The 22,266-nt window shown below is 40.5% G+C and overlaps 1 long non-coding RNA gene across 1 annotated transcript in view; it reads right to left on the bottom strand.

Annotated features, from left to right (window-relative positions):
* Positions 1-15,695: 15,695 nt before the first annotated feature.
* The window catches only part of LOC105940944 (uncharacterized), a 38,037-nt gene continuing 31,466 nt past the window's right edge, over positions 15,696-22,266 (bottom strand). The window contains exons 2-4 of the long non-coding RNA XR_001167602.2: positions 18,219-18,332; positions 16,299-16,378; positions 15,696-16,155 (exon numbers count right to left, since the gene is read on the bottom strand). This is a non-coding gene — a long non-coding RNA (uncharacterized LOC105940944). The remainder of the gene's footprint in view (positions 16,156-16,298; positions 16,379-18,218; positions 18,333-22,266) is intronic.

The raw sequence follows: 22,266 nt of genomic DNA, 5'->3' as shown, positions 1-22,266 counted from the left end.
GGGCTTTGGGGCAGAGGGAGGTTACTGAGGGTAGACGTGGAGGCCCTCATGCCTGCACTGTGTTAGAGGCACCTGTTGCAAATGCATTCCCTTTTGTAACTCAATCACATGTCAGACAAGGGAAAGAAAACTGTTATTACAGAGTACTGCTTCATTTGAATCATGCAATTTTCAATCAAGACAAAAGAAAACCCAGCTGGCTCATAAGTCAGTGAGGCTGTCTGCTCTGCCATGCTCGCTGCTGGAACAGATTCATGTGAAGCAAACCTCTGAAAGCATCAGGAGCATGCAGACATATTAGATGCTTTAAATTTGGTACAGCGTAAGTTACATACCGATGATCCAGTGACCCTGGGAGAGGGTCTTGACTCGGTCACTGTTACAGCGAGTTAGCTAATGAACCTGTGTGAATATCTTTAAATCAACAGGACACTAGGATATCATCAAGGCAGAGGTTGGATTTTCACGCTGAAATATTTTTTTTGTATTTGTGTTAAAAAAATGCGTACCAAAGCAACCAGTTTGTGGATTTCAGTTTTTTGTATATTTGAATGATATGTTTATATGACGTCATGCATTTTTTCAAACAATTGTTCACTTTGTTCACCAAAGACGACAGTGAACACTTCTGGAATAAGAAATGCCACTAATAAATTCAAAACTTGACAATCTGTTTTATTCAAGTATTATATATCAATGCTGTTATTTTATTCTATTTATGTACCAACATTTACTCTTGCAGTCATTGAGTATCATCATGCATTTGTCAATGGATAATTTTGGATCAATGGCAGACATCTGAAGCTACCAACAGTGACTCTTCATTAATAAATTAGACTGCCCATCTGTTTAAACACTGGTCGGTTGAAATGCCCCTGAACTTTGTAGTTTTACACTTCAATGCCAATAAAATCAGTTTGCAAACTGCACACTTAATTCATTTCAGGTATGGAGGACATATTTAATTTCAAAAGGAACGAAGAGAAGTTCTTCTTAAACATGTATTAAGAATGAAAAAACTCATAGCAGCACATATCATGCCAATGTGACCGGTAAAGGCAACCCAACAAGAGTAGGCCAATGCAAAAATGGTATTTACAGCTCCATGATGGACTGTAAGAGGTTCCTACATGGGAAACTGTGATTATCAGGCAGAGCGGATGTTTTTTCTTTTAAGTGACTTTTGTTGTGCATTTGATTATTTCAAGGTTTCAACAATAGACACAGAAATGTCAAGACAACAGCTGTTAAAAATAGGACTTGTTGCAATATGCATGTCCTCTTATAATGGCAATGTGCTACAGTAGAACAATGACTATATGATACATGCTGCCTGAAACAACCTGTGGCTTTTCACGTTTTTAAACATTCACAGGCAATACGTCTTATTCATTGATTTTTATTGAAACAACAGATTATTTAAAGTGCTATTTTAAAGCTACAAAACAAACAAACAAAACAACAACAAAAAACCCCAAGCAAACATGGACCTTACTTTAATTGAGAAATCAAAGTTCTGGCATTTGAACTTTTCATTGTGCAGTTGTGTCTGAGCCCTGCTCCACTAATGCATGCTGCATGTGTGAAAGCGTGTAAGGGAAGACTTCTTCAAAGAGTAAGAGGTAACTGAGTACGAGGATCTAAAACAGGGCACAGCTGTTCACACAGGCCTGTCCCCTGGCCTTCCCCTCTCCCTGTGAAGGCCCAGTCCCATGCACCCCTGGAGACCCCTGGGTAATACTGCAGTGGTCACACCAGCTCAACTCTGACTGCATTTCAGACAAAGTGGGCACGTGACTCATATTATACACGGCAGAAAGACAGATTATACAAGTGATGCATCTGATGCAAGACAAATTTGTCAACTGAAGCATGCTCACAATGACTCCATATGTCACTGATAATTCAGGTGATGCTTAAGAAGCTTTATAACAACCACACAGAGTATCTCCTTGATGTGGTTGGAGAGTTGTTTCAAATATGGGCCTGATTCATTTGCAGTTTTACTTGAAGGTGAGCTCAGCTCAGTGGTTTCTTAATTGATGAAAGGTGTTAATGTATGCTTTGGAGAATACACCAGTGTTAGACTGCCTGACAACATTAGGTGGATCTTACTGCAACACAGTTTACCTGAAATGGGAAAAATCGCAATAATAATGTGACATAATCAAATATGGTGCTCAAAACCAGTTTAGCACAGGAAACTGTCAACTGAATATTTAAATATCTTTCATGTTATTTCAAATGTCAGTAGCAAGGCATGTATGACACTGTGTCAGAATAAATGGACAGTAAAACTACAGATTCTAATTAAAATAATGTGTTTATGTTTTTTTATGCACGTGAGTGTGATCTATAATTTGTATGTATTGATTTTAAGTCATCATTGAAATAAATAGTAAATCTTCCTTCAGAAAGAAGGTCACAAGTAGAAAATATTTATGGATGTAAATCATTACAGAAAAATGAAAAAAAAAGGGTGAATCCTGACAAACAGCAGTTAGGGATCATGGCCGTGATTGCAACACCATCATAATTTACAAGAATTGAAGACAGTTAGGAAAGGTACAGTGAAAAAATAGCTATCTTGCTTCATATTGTACATAGAAACCAGAAAAACTGGTGGGTTATGAGCTTATACATACGTAATTCTTTTGCCTATTTGTTACAGAACAAGGCTGCATTTTTAAAACACACAAAGATTTTGTTCCCCTTTCCTCATATAATTATCCAAGTTATACAACCATTTCTTTGCACAAAAATCAGGTAAACAGTTCCAAACATCACAAAGCTTACCTAGAGTCTGTTTTTTTTAATTCAGCAATGCCTTGAAAAGTGCTTTTGTTTCATGAAACTGGAGGGAGAAAAAACAAAACAGCCGAGGGCAAAGAAGTATAGTTAAATCTTTAATTTGAGGCAATTTGATTCATTTAGCTGTAGTGGAGACAAGGAGTCCGGGGAGACAGTGCCGGAGGTTTTGTTTTTGTCATCTTCTTTTTGTATCAGTCTCAGTAATTCTTGTCCCCAGGGTCCGGCTGTCAGTAGCAAGGCTCCATGAACACATTCCTTCTGATCCAGGCCATTATCGGCCCATTCAGCAGCACTGGAGCCTGCTTACGTGGGCCTCTCTCCGGGTTGACCTTCCGGGCCCTCGCATGGGCCTGACTCAACAGTCAAACTAATCCACACCTCAAAGGCTACAAACCCAAACTTAAAGTCTGGGAAAAGAGTACAACCATAAAACATGATCGGCGCACAACTCCGTCATCCCTGCCCACACACAAACACACACATACACATGCACTATCAAAAATAAAATAAATAAACAAAGGCTTCAGCTGTTTACAGCCAGGAAGTTGCGAGTTGGGAGTATCTTCTTTTTGGCGTGGTCTTAATAGTCATGGAACAGACATAAAATAATATGTATGGTGTGGATAGTTACCTCATTTAAAGGAAACCAAAAGGAAAAATCCAGCAGATCTTTAAAACACGCAGGAGACAAACATGAAGAATATTTTTGACAGTGAGATCTTTCATTTTTATTACTCTTTTCTAATGATTTCTGCGCAGAAAGACCACATTTTACACACCAGATTAAATCTTCTAGTGAGATTTTCTTTTAAATGCCAGATTCCTCACGGTTGGTAATAAAAAGCTTCTTTCAGAGCAAAGGTAACAAGCCCTTTGGTGTTGAAGCTGTAGCCTTTCATGGCTCAACACACCCCCTCTCTTCTTCCCCTTCTCTGTTTGATTGCACTTTTTTAAACATCAACATGCAACATAATTATTGACTGTCATATCCACATGGTACCACAGGTTTTCTTGTGTGGGCGCCATCTTGCCCCAGGGCCCCAAGCAATCCACAGGGGACTTTCCTGTTGCAAACTGCCTCCATCAAGCCCACACTTAACAGCACACTCATTGAAATGTATTAAAGCATAACTGATGCCATGTATCTAAAAAAAAAAAAGAAAAAAAAAAAGATGCCATGTATTTTTAATATGTTTCTATAGTTTGCCTACAGTATAAGTTGACTGCAATTACAAAATTAAACTACTACAGACGCATAGTTATCTGCATATTTGCACTCGGCTAATTTGAAACATTTAAATGTTTCTTCATAAATTTTGCACCAGACTGCCCGTGGCCATCCATACGAGCAGCGTAAAAATGAAAACACTGTTCCACAGGATGAGGATTCGAGCCAAAAACTACTGGCAGTAAGTGGATTTTCACACTTCAGGAAGAAATCATAAACTCACACTAGCATAGCATTCACATGCAAATGGTCTCTGTCCACCTTACTTATAATTCAGTATTCCATGTTTAAACATGAAAAAAGTAAGCGCACTGCTTCTAGAACAACAAACTCCAGTCCTGCTAAATGCACTGTTTAATGGTTTGAGTTTATATTCTCTTTAAGGTTTTCTTTTATCTCTTTTCAGTGCTGCACACCAACAGTAGGAGTTTACAGCATGAAGTCGGGAGGGGGTGAGATGGGAAACACTACAGAGAGCACAGGCAGTTAGTGCGAACCACTGTACTTTTTAATGTTTCCCGAATGCTGGTAAATCTAACCCTTCTAAAATCCATGATAAAACATTATGCCAAGTATGACATCACCCGGCTACAGACACATTTTATTATTTTTAACCAGAAAAGGGCTGGGCAGGCCACAAAGTCCAGTTTAAACTTCAGCTGCCACACTGAACGGCAGAGACTAGTTTAGTGAGTTGAGTCATTTACTTCAGATCTATGTGGAAAACTCAGAGAACCCCAGATGTGGGAGGGAACAGCTGCCGTTTTTTCGCAATGTAGTTTGTTGATTACTGTCATTAATTTAATCAAAGAATGTAACAAAACCATTATATCATATCTGTGTTTTGCTCAAACCATCCATCCATTTTCCTTATCCAGCTTGGGGTCGCTGGGGTGTTTGAGCCGATCACATCAATCTGGGCGAGAGGCGGGGTACACCCTGCAAGGGACGCCACTCTATCATAAGGCTAACGCAGAAAGATAATTCATTCAGTCCACGATGACACACACACACACACAAACAAGATCTGGAAAGCTCAAAAAATGTTTTCCGTTCACACCTAATAATTGAGTTTAATTTGTTTTTTAAATATACTGATCGATTAATTGAGTTTCATAAATGCAAATGTCCGCATATTTCAAATACATTCAGTCCAGGTCTTTACAGAATTATAAAGAACTATTCCCTGAATCTGAAACGTACTGCAAGTTCTTCTGTGGTAGTTCACAGACTGTGAGGAAAGTTGTTTGAATCCCAAAGGCCCCTGTTCATCTTTGAACTTGACAAATGAATGACATTTTCTTCTAGATTGTGCACTTTACATAGTATTTCCTGTTCTGTCAGGACCATGGATAATAGTGTTATTATTGTGTTCCCCCTCCATTTCCCTGTTCAAGGATGCTCATTAGAAGACCAACCCGCTAATCTCGTGCCGGGGTCCTGATAACTGCCTCGCATGGCGTCACTCTAGTAAATTGCCGTGACTCCCTGTTAAAAGCCGGCAGTTGATAGCAGTATCAGGAGACAGGCTGCTTTGGGGAGACAAAGTGTCCGGCTCCAAATGACCTCCCAAAATAGACAAGTGCCTCAAGACCATGGGCCATGGGCATCTCCAGCTGAAGCAAAGGAGCTCAGACAGGGCCAGTTCAGGAAGAACATGTCATCAGAGCCATTGCTGTTAATGGCATGCAGATATTCAGCGGAGGCGGCAGACACTGCCTGACCCCTACCCTCTGAGTAGAGCCTTGTCACACCACAGACAGGTCAGACACGGAGCCGCCTGTACAGAGTGGGAGCCACTCACTACCACAGAGCTGATAATGATTATAACCATTTCACTATCATGAAACAGTGTAAGGCCTGCTCTGTCTCTCCGAGGGTGGTCGGAGGACTAGCATACCATGTAGACTTAATTGGAAAACCTTGGCCTTATATCTTCACAGTTCCAAAGGCATTAGGTTATCCACATGGAACTGAAGTTTGGTGGGCTTGTTAAAGAAAAACAGGCAATATTAAAGAGACAAAGTTTTTTTTAGGAAGCTTGTATTGTCTCTCTTTACCCAGAGATAGTTTGATTTAAGGCCTGCTGGTACAGCGGTCAACTCTGTGACCCTGTCTTTTCCTGCTGGTGCACAGAGGGCACTCTTTCTGCTCAATCCATCCGTTACTCCGACTCACAGTCTCCCTGTAAAATCACATTCAGGATTTACTTGTTTGGACGGAAAGCTCCGGTTTTACGCAGAAAGGCCACCGATTGTGTCCTGACCTCATCAAGATTGAACCAATATTTTATTCAGAACATGGAAACATATTAAATGCACACAAATATGTATGTTCATGTTGAAATAGATCTCAGCAACATATGTGCAACATATTTAATAGTAAAGTGGTAAAAAGATACCGCTGGCAACAGTCCGGTAACATGACTGGGTATAAAAAGAGCATCTTGGAGACAGAGTTTATCAAAAGTTAAGATTGACAGACATTCATGAATGTGCAAAAAAAAAACCTACGTCTACAAATTATTAAGATATAATTGCAAAGACTTTGAATCTCTCATCTACAGTATTTTATTAAAAGATTCAGAGAATCTAGAGAAATCTCTGTGCGCAAGTGACAAGGCTGAACATCAGTACTGGATGTGCTTGATCATTTGGCCTTTAGAGAGCACTGCATTAAAAACAGACATGATGCTGTCATTTCAAATGGAATGAGACAAAGTGGAAAACTGTTCTGTGTTCAGATGATTACAAATTTAAAATTATCTTTGGAAAACATGGAGGGTGCCCCCTCTGAACTACAGATCCAACTTGTTATCAGCACTGAGTTCAAAAGCCTGCATCTTTGGTCGTATGGGGGTGCATTAGTGCCATAAAATTGGCAGCTTACAAATCTGGAAAGACACTATCAATGCTGAAAAGTATATACAGGTTTTAGTGCAGCATATGCTCCCAGTCAGATGACGACTTTTTGACCGGAGGCTTTGCATATTTCAGCAAGACAATACTAAATTGCATACAGCACCCATTGCTAATATTTTCTATTAAAATTATGCATTTTTTCATTTTAATATTAGACATGTTTTGTGTGATCTACTTAAACTATGGGTTTCTGGGAAAATCATTACATAGTGTTGTAATACTTTTGGGACTGGGATTGTAAAAGTAAAGTGCCTCTGTTGTATCTTTGTTGAACCTGTGCAGGTGTCAGAGTAAAGCAGGGAGAGAGGAGGTCAGTGAACATTTTTTGACTCCTTTAAGCCTGAGGAGAAGTACAATGAATAGCAACAAAAATGTAAAAATCCTGACTTACCGAGAGCTCAGCTACACATTACAGATAAGTTATATTTAATGTTCCATAACAAATGAGTAACTCTGTAGATTTACTAAGATTATACTGAGGACTTATTCCAACATATTAAATCCAGCAACATAACATATGGAATTCATTCTTTCAGCTGTGGTCCTCTGATGAAAGAGAAAAGATTTATACCTAAACTCTGTCTCATTTGATGAAATGTACACAACAGAGGAAGTTAGCCTGGATTTTTGAGTTCAAAATCATTCTTCAAGATTACAAAGAAAGATGCCATCTGTACAGCTTGATCAGAAACTTGGTCTTTGCTAGAGATGGCACGATACCACTTTTTTATGTCCGATACCGATACCGATACCGATATCATAAATTTGGATATCTGCCGATACCGATATGAATCCGATATGGTGTTTTTTAATCAAAAAAACTGTTTTTTAAATATCTTGCTGCATTTTGTATAAGTTCATACTCAAGTTTAAAACAACAACTACACTAAAGCTATTCTGTTATACCTGTATGCAAAAAAAAAAATATTTCATAGTTCAGCAATACTGATCAATCTAATAAACTTAAACCTACACCATCCTCCCTATTCTGGTATTTTAAAGAGTACTTAGCATAAATATTAAGCAACCTAACTAATAGGGTTCCAACTCCCAGCAACAACAAAAATAAATAAATAAAAAATAGGGAACCACCCCTCACGCTCCACCTCATGATGCTTAATCGACGTAATCAACCTTAATTTGATGCAGTGTGAAAAAAAAATGCACAGAAATCAATTATTTTTCAAGAAATATTAAATAGATTCAACATCTTTCTTCAACAAAATTCCAGACTGCACAGATGGTACCTTCCCAAAGGAAAAAGTACTATAGCTTACTAGGGTATATATATATTAGACTTAATAGTTACTATATCAGAATCAGAATCAGAATACTTTATTGATCCCTGGGGGAAATTATTTTTTGTTACAGTGCTCCATTTTAAACCAACATTAAGACAAGACAGACAATACACTAACTAAGAATAGTACAATATATACATATATATACATACATACATACATAAGTCACTCATAAATAAATAGTTGGAAAAGAAACATGTGTAGTTGTAGCAGCAAACAGTGTGTTAAGTGGATGCGTTGTACAGGGAGATGGCCACAGGCAGGAATGATTTCCTGTGTCGTTCAGTGGTGCTTTTCGGTAATCTCAGTCTCTCACTGAACGTGCTCCTGTGACTGACCAACATGTCATGGAGTGGGTGGGAGGTGTTATCCAACATTGTCTTTATCTTGGACAGCATCCGCCTCTCCGACACCACCTTGAGGGAGTCCAGCTCCATCCCCACAACATTGCTGGCCTTACGGATTAGTTTATTAAGTCTGTATACAGTAATTGACTTCTATTCATTTTACATCAAATTAAAACTTTGGGTGTCAGATAATTATTTATTAAAAGCTAGACATTTTAAATGAGAATAAGAAAGAAAAGTATGTCTTTGTGCCCCCTTTTCCCTGTTATTGCCCTATCGGCCCCCCTGGCTAAACTTTGCTAGATCCGCCCCTGCACAGTTACCAGCGTCAGCTACGTAGAAAAAGATCCTGGAGTAGAAAGTAATATTAAATACATTCTAACAACAGCTGATCAAGCTTAAACGTGCTGCTGTTGTTCAGCCGCTGGTTTCCTCTTTCTGGTGCAAAGTGGGCCAAAAGCAAACTAGAGACACGGACTCGCGACAGAAAAGCCGATCAGCTGATCGTTAAGCAGTTTCATGATTGAAGTAGCAGCAGGAGAGGCAGTCGCTTGTTAAGCTTAACGCAGGAATGCTTTACAAACATTCAGAGATGGACTTACACACTTGCTTTACTTCTCTCGGGATAACTTTGTCGGAGATGAAATGCCGGGTTGCTAGCGAAGCTCCAAATGCTATCCAGACCACCGACAGGTCCCGCATGCCACAGCCGCTCTATCACGTGATGCATACTGCTCCGACGTGCTAACGTTCTGAGGTGAGTTACAGCGTGTTGCAAGTTTTGTGAGGTGCTTTCGTGATATTTAATAGATCGGATTACATTTTTTATTTTTCTCCGATATCCGATCCAGTAATTTAGGTCAGTATCGGACCGATACCGATACGTAATATCGGATCGGTCCATCTCTAGTCTTTGCACCTGTCGCTGACAGTCAGGTAACATCATACATGCACAAATCCTGTGGTAAATAAGGCTAAAATTCTTGTAAGTGATGATGCACTGCGCAGATTTTGATCACATTTTCAAACGAGTGCAATGAAATGCATGTAATTATGCAACAAGGATAGTTTGTTTGGTAATAGCACACCACTGGAATCTGGACTTAATGGGTTCAGTGAGTGACACCTGAGTTCCAGCACGCTTGCTCTTAAGTGGTTACTTGGAAGAAAGGCAAATTCCTTTTTGTTACCCTGACTGAACCATGACAATTGATTTTTAAGAGTATGAGGAATCTGCTCAGCATATGATGCAGTCTGTAAGTCAAATAAGTTGTTGTGATCAAATATTTGAGATTATCCATCTTAAGAAATTTAGATCTGCAGATCTGAGGGTGACTCTGTAGTTTGTGCTGATCAGTGGCACGGATCTACAGGGAGTGCAGAATTATTAGGCAAGTTGTATTTTTGAGGAATAATTTTATTATTGAACAACAACCATGTTCTCAATGAACCCAAAAAACTCATTAATATCAAAGCTGAATGTTTTTGGAAGTAGTTTTTAGTTTGTTTTTAGTTTTAGCTATTTTAGGGGGATATCTGTGTGTGCAGGTGACTATTACTGTGCATAATTATTAGGCAACTTAACAAAAAACAAATATATACCCATTTCAATCATTTATTTTTTACCAGTGAAACCAATATAACATCTCCACATTCACAAATATACATTTCTGACATTCAAAAACAAAACAAAAACAAATCAGTGACCAATATAGCCACCTTTCTTTGCAAGGACACTCAAAAGCCTGCCATCCATGGATTCTGTCAGTGTTTTGATCTGTTCACCATCAACATTGCGTGCAGCAGCAACCACAGCCTCCAAGACACTGTTCAGAGAGGTGTACTGTTTTCCCTCCTTGTAAATCTCACATTTGATGATGGACCACAGGTTCTCAATGGGGTTCAGATCAGGTGAACAAGGTGGCCATGTCATTAGTTTTTCTTCTTTTATACCCTTTCTTGCCAGCCACGCTGTGGAGTACTTGGACGCGTGTGATGGAGAATTGTCCTGCATGAAAATCATGTTTTTCTTGAAGGATGCAGACTTCTTCCTGTACCACTGCTTGAAGAAGGTGTCTTCCAGAAACTGGCAGTAGGACTGGGAGTTGAGCTTGACTCCATCCTCAACCCGAAAAGGCCCCACAAGCTCATCTTTGATGATACCAGCCCAAACCAGTACTCCACCTCCACCTTGCTGGCGTCTGAGTCGGACTGGAGCTCTCTGCCCTTTACCAATCCAGCCACGGGCCCATCCATCTGGCCCATCAAGACTCACTCTCATTTCATCAGTCCATAAAACCTTAGAAAAACCAGTCTTGAGATATTTCTTGGCCCAGTCTTGACGTTTCAGCTTGTGTGTCTAGTTCAGTGGTGGTCGTCTTTCAGCCTTTCTTACCTTGGCCATGTCTCTGAGTATTGCACACATTGCGCTTTTGGGCACTCCAGTGATGTTGCAGCTCTGAAATATGGCCAAACTGGTGGCAAGTGGCATCTTGGCAGCTGCACGCTTGACTTTTCTCAGTTCATGGGCAGTTATTTTGCGCCTTGGTTTTTCCACACGCTTCTTGCGACCCTGTTGACTATTTTGAATGAAACGCTTGATTGTTCGATGATCACGCGTCAGAAGCTTTGCAATTTTGAGACTGCTGCATCCCTCTGCAAGATATCTCACTATTTTTGACTTTTCTGAGCCTGTCAAGTCCTTCTTTTGACCCATTTTGCCAAAGGAAAGGACGTTGCCTAATAATTATGCACACCTGATATAGGGTGTTGATGTCATTAGACCACACCCCTTCTCATTACAGAGTTGCACATCACCTAATATGCTTAATTGGTAGTAGGCTTTCAAGCCTATACAGCTTGGAGTAAGACAACATGCATGAAGAGGATGATGTGGACAAAATACTCATTTGCCTAATAATTCTGCACTCCCTGTATAAGGAGATGGCTACAATGTGCAAATGAGAATAATAAATGTCAGGTGGGTTTTTAAAGGTGTCCTAGTAGGTGTAATGCTCAACAACTTGCACAACATCAAAGATGTTTCTGTTGTTCGAGCAACAGCAAATCGGTCTCGATCAGATAGTTGTCATTATAGTCTTGTCATCACTAGTGCTTAGGGAGATGAATCTCCATGTGTCCATTCAAACAGGCTCCCCTGACGCTGCCAACGAATTAAAATCAATTGGTTTGTCTCTTGTCTTTATAGCCCACGGCAGCCTGTGAAAAATGGATCCTCTTAAGAGGTAACACAGTATCCATGTGGGGCAAAAGTCCAGGGCATGACTAATGGAGCTCCAGTCTATATGCTAATGCTACATAACACAACACTAATACTGGCTGCATTAAGTTAGCCATGATACCAGGATGATATCATGTTTGCTGAAAGGAGAGCCAGTCGATGAAAAATGGATGATAGCACAAAATACCATCCTCATAATGCTCCACATCGCAGACATAGCCGTGTGGTGGGGGGAAGGAGCAGTGGTCATTAGGACTCTTAAAGGGTAACGGCTCCTAACTCTGATTTACTTGATCTCCTATCTTGGAGGAAACCATGGATCGCCTGCCAGTCTGGCGCTCACAGGCTCCCCGTGTGACCTCAGCTAGTGAGCCAGCTCACAATAGGTGGCCCACTGTGGCCCATGTCCCTGGTGCTTCAGTAGATTTGGGCCTAGACATGGGAAGGAAATCCTGGTAGAGAGTATGGCCGGAAATAGGGTGGTCGTTTCAGTTTGCAGGTCTATCCTTAGAGGTCAAACAGAGCCTTTTCCCTCCATGGGCCTCCACCCCCTGCACCCCCCACACACCCCCAAAGAAATTCCTTTCTCTAAACTTTTCCTCCACAATGATCCATCAAATCCATCAACATCTCTATGTGTGGCCTTTTACTTAGTTATTGAGTTATCACGGAGCTAGGATATGCATGATAGCCAGTGTTTTTGCAAAAAACTGAGACAAACAGGAAGAAAAACTGTTGTTTGAACTCTCCCAAGATGAATATTCCCTGAGAGGATGTCCTTTGAGAGAAGCATGAAAATAAATTTGCTATGGTGAAAATATATGTTTCCAGTAACAGTCGGGCAAAGGAATATTTTGTGGAAAGCCAAGGATCGGAAGCCAAGCTGGTGTAACTAGAGCAAGGCGAAAAGGCCAGGGCAAAAAATTAGGCATGGTGCATTATCATCAGGATATACATGCAAGGCAGGACACGCAGTGTAAGACACTTTTCAGCAAGGAGAAGCAACAAACTTCTCCTTGCAATGTTCTCCTTGAGGCCAATGCTGGAGCCACAAACCAAGGGATTTCCCAATGTGTCACCCACTCTAGGGGTATTAGTATTTGTGTTACAGTGTCTCTCTGTCCTATAAACAATGTGTCTCTTGTGACAGTGAATCAGACACGGCCTGTCGGCTAGCCTCTCCGGCATCAGGCCTGCTTGCCAGAGATTGGTCGGGGGACTGCTGCAGAGCCATGCCATTTGTCATGCTGTATATTTACAGGCTGTGTCAGCACAGGGCGGGTGGAGCGAGACGTCTCCACTCAGTGCCTGACTCCACGGACGCCAGGCTCAGAACCTCCCCTCATTCATCTGTTTACTTTCTAAATAGGCCTCTGTTTGGACTTACATCAGGGGGAGAGAATATCTAAGAAAACGAGGAAGGAAATCTGTGGAAAACAAAGGAAAGGGAAAGAAACTCTCTGTGATAGAGACTGCCCCTCACTGTTCCTGATTACGGCAGAGTTGCAGAGTGCTTGGCGCCATCAGAATCAGCCATCCAGGCAGCCGGGTAGGCCAGACAAGGGAGAGGAAGACTGGTAGTGACGCTTGAAAATACCAAGCAGAGGACTGTTAGGCACCTCTTTCAGTGTTTATGTATTTTAGATGGCTGTTTTTGATTTTGTAAAGCAGGAGATGAAAAATAGACACTTCCCACACTTACTAAACCAGTTTGTGCACAATTTGTGCAATATCATTTTTTGTGTAATGCATGGATTTAAAATATATTTTCTTAATGTATACAATGTTTTAGTTTAAAGAGTCACACCAAGCAAGAGGTTGCTCCACATACCAGTGTTTTTCCAGGATATGAACATGTTTTGTGGCTCCACCAAAGAGACTTTTGCCTTCCTGTCAAATATCCAGGATTATAATAAGAACATCTTTAACCACTTTTATTAAGTAGTATTTTTTTTTTTACCAGCTTAAGTCTAAATTACAGTTTTAATTGTCAAGTTTATTATTTATTTATCCAGCTTACACTTCTGTTAGGTAAGGTAACATTGCCAACTGCAAACATTAATTGTATCAATACAATTTTCAGTTTGTGAAACTAACACGTGTAGCATGCCAGCCTGGTTTATACCCAAGGTGCACATTCACTAATGGACACTATATAACTCATACATGTATACAGCCAGAACTGTCAGCTGCATCCTGCATACTTTTCAGATCTCCTCTTAGAGGATGCAGTAAGTGTCAACTAAACAATTTTTATTATTTAAGTCCAGAGATCATTCACAATTTTCTCAGACTGGTTTTAATTTATAGGTCACTGATAGCTACATAATTTGCACAAGACTTCAGGTTTAGCACAACACTCAAAACCTGAGAGGAGCTGTAATGTGAGATGTAAAGTGGCCTAAAACACATAAAATCCTTTATTCCAGTCATGTATTTGTGTATGTGCGTGTGCATGTTTCTGTTCGCATTCACTTTCGTTTTTCTACTCTGCTGTGTCCTGTAAACCCCTAAAATTATGCAATTTGTCTGAGAATTGTCTGTATTGAAAGTAACTAATTACAGCACTAACAATGAAACATGGCAGCTAATACTACATTGAAAGAGAAGAACCACAAAACCAAGACCGTATCACAAACCATCTTGGTTTTGTGTTGATGCACCAAACCAAAGAAGCATATATTAAGCTTTACCATAGCTGTTTATAAGGTATGCATTTAAAAGAGGCAAAAAATAAGAAGGGATCAATTAACAAATCAGATTCTGAACAGGTCTGTTTAAAGGTGAGTGCTAATATTACAAAGTAAACTTGGCTACTTGGAGTTGCTGCTCCCTTACTCACAAGAGGTCACCACAGCGGGTAGCTCCACATGTTTGATTTGGCAGATTTTTCACTCTGGATGCCTTTCCTGACACAACCCCCCAAAAGTGATTTGTGTAAATATTATGGACTAAACTATCCATTATAATTGCCTTTTATTATATATGCTGGGGAGATTTTTCATGATGAATCGAGACCAACTTTATGTGTTTTAGTCAGGTGTGTAAAACAGGTTTACAGTGTAACAGAAAACTGTAATTAACATTTATTACCATTTCCAAAAATAACAGAGTCAAACTGAAGATGTTTAACCCCTCGAATGTGATACACCACAGACCGTTCTTAAGGAGTCAAAATAAGTAAACAGCAGGTTCATGACTAAAATTATAAAAAAGCCTTTAAGAAATTGATTGGTTGTTTAAAAACAAATGGATTATTTTAATTATTAATGCTGAGTCTCTGTGTACTGATATTGGATTATAGGTTTTAGAAATGGCGTGGACAGATGGATCTCTGATTTTCTTATCTCTGCACATGCTTGTGTAAAAATCATAACTGGTATTGAGGGCCTTTATTCTCACAATATTTCACAAATATATGTCCGAAGAGTCAGAACAGAACTAGTAAAAAGATTTTAAATATGCCGTCCCTTGTTCCTGGATTTATAGAAATAGTTACCATAGAAGAGTTTATGTCAGTTTTAACGGGTTGAGAAAATAATTTCTTAGTCAGTGGAATTGCTGATGTTGTACTGAAATCCATTTGCACCTGTACAATAAACCCATAATCTGGAGGTTTTACTGTATGTCGGTTGCATTTGTGTCATTGTTACAACTTCACTTCAAGCACCTTCAGAAAAAAGCAGGAAATTGCATGTAACTTGTTTTCTAAGACTTCTTTTTTCCACTGTGGAGTCTTATGCAACGGAGCAGGCATCTCTAAAGCAGAACACACACTTTTTTTTGGTTCAAATTTTAACATGTAATTTAATCACAGACATTTTAGGATTAAGCACAATTAGGACATTCTTTAAAAGCCCCGAACAGGCTATTATTTCGTGATAAGCACAAAATATTAGCTCACATCCAAACCAGCTATGCTTCTGTCTCTTATGTCGCCAGAGCAGCTCTATCTAATCTCCACTGAAAAGAACAAGAACACCAAAAAACAACAGGACTGGCTGGGGCTGAGGCAAGAGTGAAGAGAAAATCAGCAGTAAAGATTTGAAACAGGAAGAGTGTGGCGTCAGTACAGGCGGGAGATAAGAGCACTGCGCTCCATACACAAACACAGGGTTTCTGTGGCTGAGTGACTCCCGGCTCTCCGGGCGCCCTCACAGTAGCTGTCCTCTTCCCCCTGGCTGGCTCCGGACTAGAGCCCGTCACCAGCCCTGCATAGAACAGATCCAGGGGCCTGATACATCCTCAGTGACTCCAGGGGGTTTTAAGGGGATTTGTGACTTACGGGCCCTTCAAACAGGCAACCCTAGCAAAAACAAAAACAAAAAAACCGAGGAGACTCAGATTCCATGCTGGATTTCAGAAAGCCCCCTTGATTTTCTATGTCTTTCATTATGTTCTCCTACTGTGTCAAGCTGATGGAGGATTTCTTTTTTTTTTAATGCTTACAAGTCCAGGTTGTTCTGTGAAACTTCTCCTTTCTTCATGAAGGAGTCCAAACTCAAACAAGTCAATTCCGGCTTGGTTTGCTGTTCAAACCATAAAAAAAATAATGAAATCATCTTAATAGCAGCGACAGGAATACAGTTTAACACTGCTGTCATAAACGACTGCTGTATTTACATACAGAAGCAGGATCACGTATTCCTTTCCTTCACCACAAAACCACTATCTGTTGCAAGCATGCTTCAAATCCTATTATCGGAAAATCCTGAGTCAAATATCCTCCCCTGTGAATCTCGCAGGGCCATCATTCAGCGGGCTTGTGCGTGTTATGACAGAGAGGTAGAGAGAGAAAAGACAAACAGCAAGAGCAGCCGACGGAGCTTCTGCATGAGACAGAAAGTGCCAGGAGTGTAGCGCTAAAACCCGATCTTGTGCAACAGTATCGTTCTCAATTAACTGTGCTTGTGAAAAGCTCTTTGCTAATTTTCTCACAGTCAGGAGACAGGGGAGAGTCTCCAGTGCCTACAGAGCTACGCTCAAACTGGTAAAGGTTCCAGACTCGATATGACGAAGACTTTAGGAACAGGGTTAAAGGCTGGGAACACTAGCTGGGTTAATAAAAGTAGCCCGTGGGGCACTGTTTTTCCAGGCGCTCTCTGTGATGTTTGAATGTGAACTCAAACAAGCCTTCATTATGTGGCCACAGCCCTGGAGCCCCTGGTGCTGGGAGAGAGGCCCTGCCACTGACAGCCACGGACTGCTGGCAGATGCAGACTCCTTCCCTTCTGCTATGTCTCTTTTTCTCTTTTCACTCCCCCGCCTCTGATCCCTTTCTTCACACTGCTCTTAGCCTCTAATCCTGCACTCCCCCTCTCTTTCTTCTCCAGAGAAATCCTTCCACCTCAATCCTTTTACCTCTTCCCCTCGCCACCCCACTCGTTTTCCGCCTTCACCGCTGGTTCTCTGATTTTTTCCCTTTCCACCCTTTCCCCCCCAGTCATCCTCCATGCAGGAGAGCTTTTAACCAGATCCTTGTAGGACCTGGAAGCCTCTAATCCGCCATCTTTGTCTGTGGGTTTAGTTTGGCATGAATGTAATTTTTTTTACCATACAGTTACAGCTGCCAGACATGTGTGGGTATATGCCGCTGGAGGCACTTTGACATATCTGGTGGTCCACACAATGCTGACCATCGCTTGAACAACAGCAACTTATTTTTCATAACATACACTCAGCTATCACAGTTAACAACGGTACATCGCAATCACAGATTGACACGTATAAAAACAGGCATTATCGCTTAAACACAACATTATTATTGGCCTGGTGTGCTGCTGCAGATGTTGTTTCATGAGAGCTGCACAGGACCCGCCACCCTCTTTACTTCTGTTATTCAGTTTTCCAAGCATTAATGTCAGGCACAACACCCTTTAAAAGTGTCCCTTTTGCTCTATACTTAAAAATATGCCATGTGCAATTTTAAACGGAGAACATTCCAGCTTATTGATTAGGGGGGTGGATGAAAATACAGAAAGCAGAATGGTAGACTGAGAGGGGAAGAAAGAGAGAGATGCAGAGACAGAGGGGGAGAGGGAATAAAAGAGACTGTAATTAGAACCATCTTTTCTCCCAGTGATTGCAACCCAATGTTTCCCAAAGCAGCGGTAAAAATAAGCCCTCCTCCTCTCTTTAGCCCGATCCAGAGACACCCACTGTGTCACTCAGGCAACATCCACACAGAGATGATTGAGAGCACTGGCAATATTAAACTTCTGTGAAAAAAAACTTCAGAAAACCCCCCAAAACAGATATGAGTCGGCACAATTTGGAGAAGACAGCACAGCATGATGCTGGAGAAATACTAGCAGACTGGACTGATAAAGTGTGGAGTTCAGTTTAGGTGTATGGAGTATGTATACTTACATAAAAGACGTATCCAGCGTGACATAAAGCATTGGTTTGTGAAGTCCACTTTGAAGTCCAGTTGCCATCTTGATGCGTTGAAACCAGATATGGTTTAGCAAGGGATGAACATGACTGAGAAACCAAGAAACGCTGCATGTTTGTAGCATAATGACTAATACGTTATATGGTAGGCCTGTCCAAAAGCAATACCTGCTTTATTATGCCTTTTGAGTTTAGCAGGGACCATAATTTACAAAACAAACATCATGTTGTATCACTAAGACTTGAAACTAGCGACTGAGACCATCAATTCATCAATATTTACTCAGATCATGGAGCAATGAAGCCGAGGGGGTTTTCTGATTGACTTCCATACAGTTTGACTATGTTTTTCCAGCAGATAAGCCATCCTCTGCTGTCCAAGAGAAAAAATTCAGGTTTAAGACACTTCCACGTCCCTTTTCAAACCCTGAAACTACATCCATCTTCAACATGCAACCTATTGTTCATGAACAACATATATCCTCTCACATATTCAGTTACTGATGATTTTGAAAAGGGAAAAGAAAGTTTGCAAAGTAGGAAACAGCAACATTTAGTCTAATAATTTCACAATCTGCATGCTAAGAGGAGGATTTGGTATGTGCTGGTTCTTGGTAAGTTGGAAACAGTTTAGACACCCACTGTGGAGAACATAAAATGACAGCAACGATAACAACAACAAAGGGTTAAGCACTCTGATGCAATCATAAGTCTCTCGCTCAAAGTAAGTGGAGGAATTTGTAGCTTCCAAAAGATGAGCGCTAACCTTTATTTGCTGACGCTATTTGAGGTTTTGGGATTAAAAAGATACAATGTGGAGGTGGGTTTGTCGTTTTTGGCAGCTGTACTTTGCATGATTTTGCTGCTGCAGTAAAACTGGGTAATTAGTAATAATTGAAATCATGTAGACATGTACTTCTTGTAACCTAGCAACCCTTAAAAAACACAAATAGTAACAGTAACTAGTCATTTTGTGCAGACATTATGCATCATGGTCAGTGTGTATAATTGTCCAAGGACAAGGTGATTGTACCACATTAGCTTGGGCACCATGATTCCAGTAAACTACATAAAATTATTTATCTGACTGTCAGTAAGCTCATCCACTCTAGTATGGTCCTTCAAACTTCAAACTCAAAAACGCTGCTAGTAACTTCAAGGCATGGCCCTAATATTGAACAAATTTCTTGAAGACAAAATGATGCATTACCATAGAAACCGCTAATGTGAGTCATTTTTTAAATAAATGATCAAGTATTCATAAATAAAGCGCCCGGACTGTTTTGTCTGCTTTGTAAACACAAACTAAGTAACTTCCCCCTAACTAACTCTGCTCTGCTCTGTGTTTACTCATGGAGTCTGACATAGACATTCAAATCATTCAGACAAATTAGGCTCACTAGAAAAACAATTGCCAAAAACACGTGAAAAGACTGGGAACAAAGTAGTGCTGAACTGAGTTCGAGTGTCGTTATTCTTGTGTTCAGGTCTGAATTAGAGACTGGTGTGATATGTATACCATGACCTGGCTACTAACGCTATAAAACTGTAAAGCCACAAATACCACAGCCTAGAGTTTCCTCACCCAAATGTATCGTCTCTGGACCTGCAGAATGGCTGTGCCCTTATTTAAATTTTCTAAAAATTACAAGATGAAGAAGGGGTTTGTAAAGAGTGTCAAATTAATGAAAAATTAAGAATCACCATCAACAGTGATGATCAGTTGGTACAAAGGGTCCCAAAGTGTAAACAGTTTGACCATGTTTACATGCCTAAATGTACTGAGTTGCTGCTATGCAATTACCTGATTAGATATTATATTTATATAATATCTAATCAGGATATCAGAATATTTCTTCACTGTTGGGAAACCTAAGTTTTTATTTTACACTTTTTAGCTTTTTCATACATATGAACCACAATAACTAACTCATCTGATAAACACTACATATTGCTTTCTTTATTGTAGCAATACATTAAAGAAAAGACAGAAAGACCCACTAAACAGTACTGGACAAGACTTCTACTTCCTCCGTTGCACAGACATACAGCTACTTTAGATCTATGCTGACGCCTCCTGCAGTCAAGAAACTGATTGACATGGAAACACCAAACAGTCTCCAAGAATTTCAAATGTGTGTTTCAAGTGGTGTTGATAAGTCAGCATATTCTGCCACCAAGGATCCTGGGAGTATCAGGATCCAAGAACTCCCACTGTGTTGGGTCTCGCATTGAGTTTTTACTGTCTTGCTGATCTTTCCTGCGGTGAGCACTTGGGATAGGTCAGCCAAAAGACAGGGCTAAAGCCACTCTAGAGTCTGGGCAGTTTTAAGTCAACACCTCTGAACACTTTGTCCTGTTGAGGGGTCAGCCGTCCTAACTTCCCTATGGCTGCTGACCCCCGACATCACTACTATCTGTCAGTCTATCCTCAGTACAATCTTTAAAAACAATTAGGAAACAATGAGTAAATCCTTGCTCGGATAAAGAATTACTAAAGAATAGCTGATCCAGTCCATCTAATTAAAAGTACATAATACAAGAAAATGAGAAAGATTTGTCTAAATACTGAAGGACAAAAAATTGGGTTTTTTTTTCAACATCAGCTAGTCTAAATCTGATTTATTCTTTTTAAATTTGTTACTTTTCTAATTTTTTTCTCATCTCAGAGCCAGGATGTCTGACAGAGATTTCATTTTTTCATGACGAGTGGGTGATTTCCTTTTGTATACAGAGACACAGCCCAGTTATAAAGCAATGTCTGCACAGAGTCAGTGCTCCTCAGTCCACAGATAAGAGAGTGATGGTTTTGTTTGTGCATGTTTGTGCATTTGACAAGAGCGAGAGAGTGCTCACAGATTCAGCATATCTCAGCAGCTCTTTGAGCAGGCCCTGGACTCTAAAGTGTTGCCCATGGATAGACATAACTGACATAACCATTGAATCTTTATTATCATTATGCACTCACATAATGAAAGTTTTGCGCGGTAGTTCTCAGCTTAAAACCAGTATTTGAAAGACAGACAGGCAATAAATATATTAATAAATATACACAATAGGGGAATGAGATATATATATATATATAAGTATTTAGTCAGCCACCGATTGTGCAAGTTCCCCCACCTAAAATGATGACAGAGGTCAGTAATTTGCACCAGAGGTACACTTCAACTGTGAGAGACAGAATGTGAAAAAAAAAAAATCCATGAATCCACATGGTAGGATTTGTAAAGAATTTATTCGTAAATCAGGGTGGAAAATAAGTATTTGGTCAATAACAAAAATACAACTCAATACTTTGTAACATAACCTTTGTTGGCAATAACAGAGGTCAAACGTTTACTATAGGTCTTTACCAGGTTTGCACACACAGTAGCTGGTATTTTGGCCCATTCCTCCATGCAGATCTTCTCGAGAGCAGTGATGTTTTGGGGCTGTCGCCGAGCAACACGGACTTTCAACTCCCGCCACAGATTTTCTATGGGGTTGAGGTCTGGAGACTGGCTAGGCCACTCCAGGACTTTCAAATGCTTCTCCTTTGTTGCCCGGGCGGTGTGTTTTGGATCATTGTCATGTTGGAAGACCCAGCCTCGTTTCATCTTCAAAGTTCTCACTGATGGAAGGAGGTTTTGGCTCAAAATCTCACCATACATGGCCCCATTCATTCTGTCCTTAACACGGATCAGTCGTCCTGTCCCCTTGGCAGAAAAACAGCCCCATGCTTCACAGTAGGTATGGTGTTCTTGGGATGCAACTCAGTATTCTTCTTCCTCCAAACACGACGAGTTGAGTCTACACCAAAAAGTTCTACTTTGGCTTCATCTGACCACATGACATTCTCCCAATCCTCTGCTGTATCATCCATGTGCTCTCTGGCAAACTTCAGACGGGCCTGGACATGCACTGGCTTCAGCAGCGGAACACGTCTGGCACTGCGGGATTTGATTCCCTGCCGTTGTAGTGTGTTACTGATGGTGACCTTTGTTACTTTGGTCCCAGCTCTCTGCAGGTCATTCACCAGGTC

This window comes from Maylandia zebra, linkage group LG7 (assembly GCF_041146795.1).
Source record: "Maylandia zebra isolate NMK-2024a linkage group LG7, Mzebra_GT3a, whole genome shotgun sequence".
In the NCBI taxonomy this organism is placed as follows: domain Eukaryota; kingdom Metazoa; phylum Chordata; class Actinopteri; order Cichliformes; family Cichlidae; genus Maylandia; species Maylandia zebra.
The sequence above is the reverse complement of the archived record's forward strand: the minus strand, read 5'-3'. Positions and strand labels throughout refer to the sequence as shown.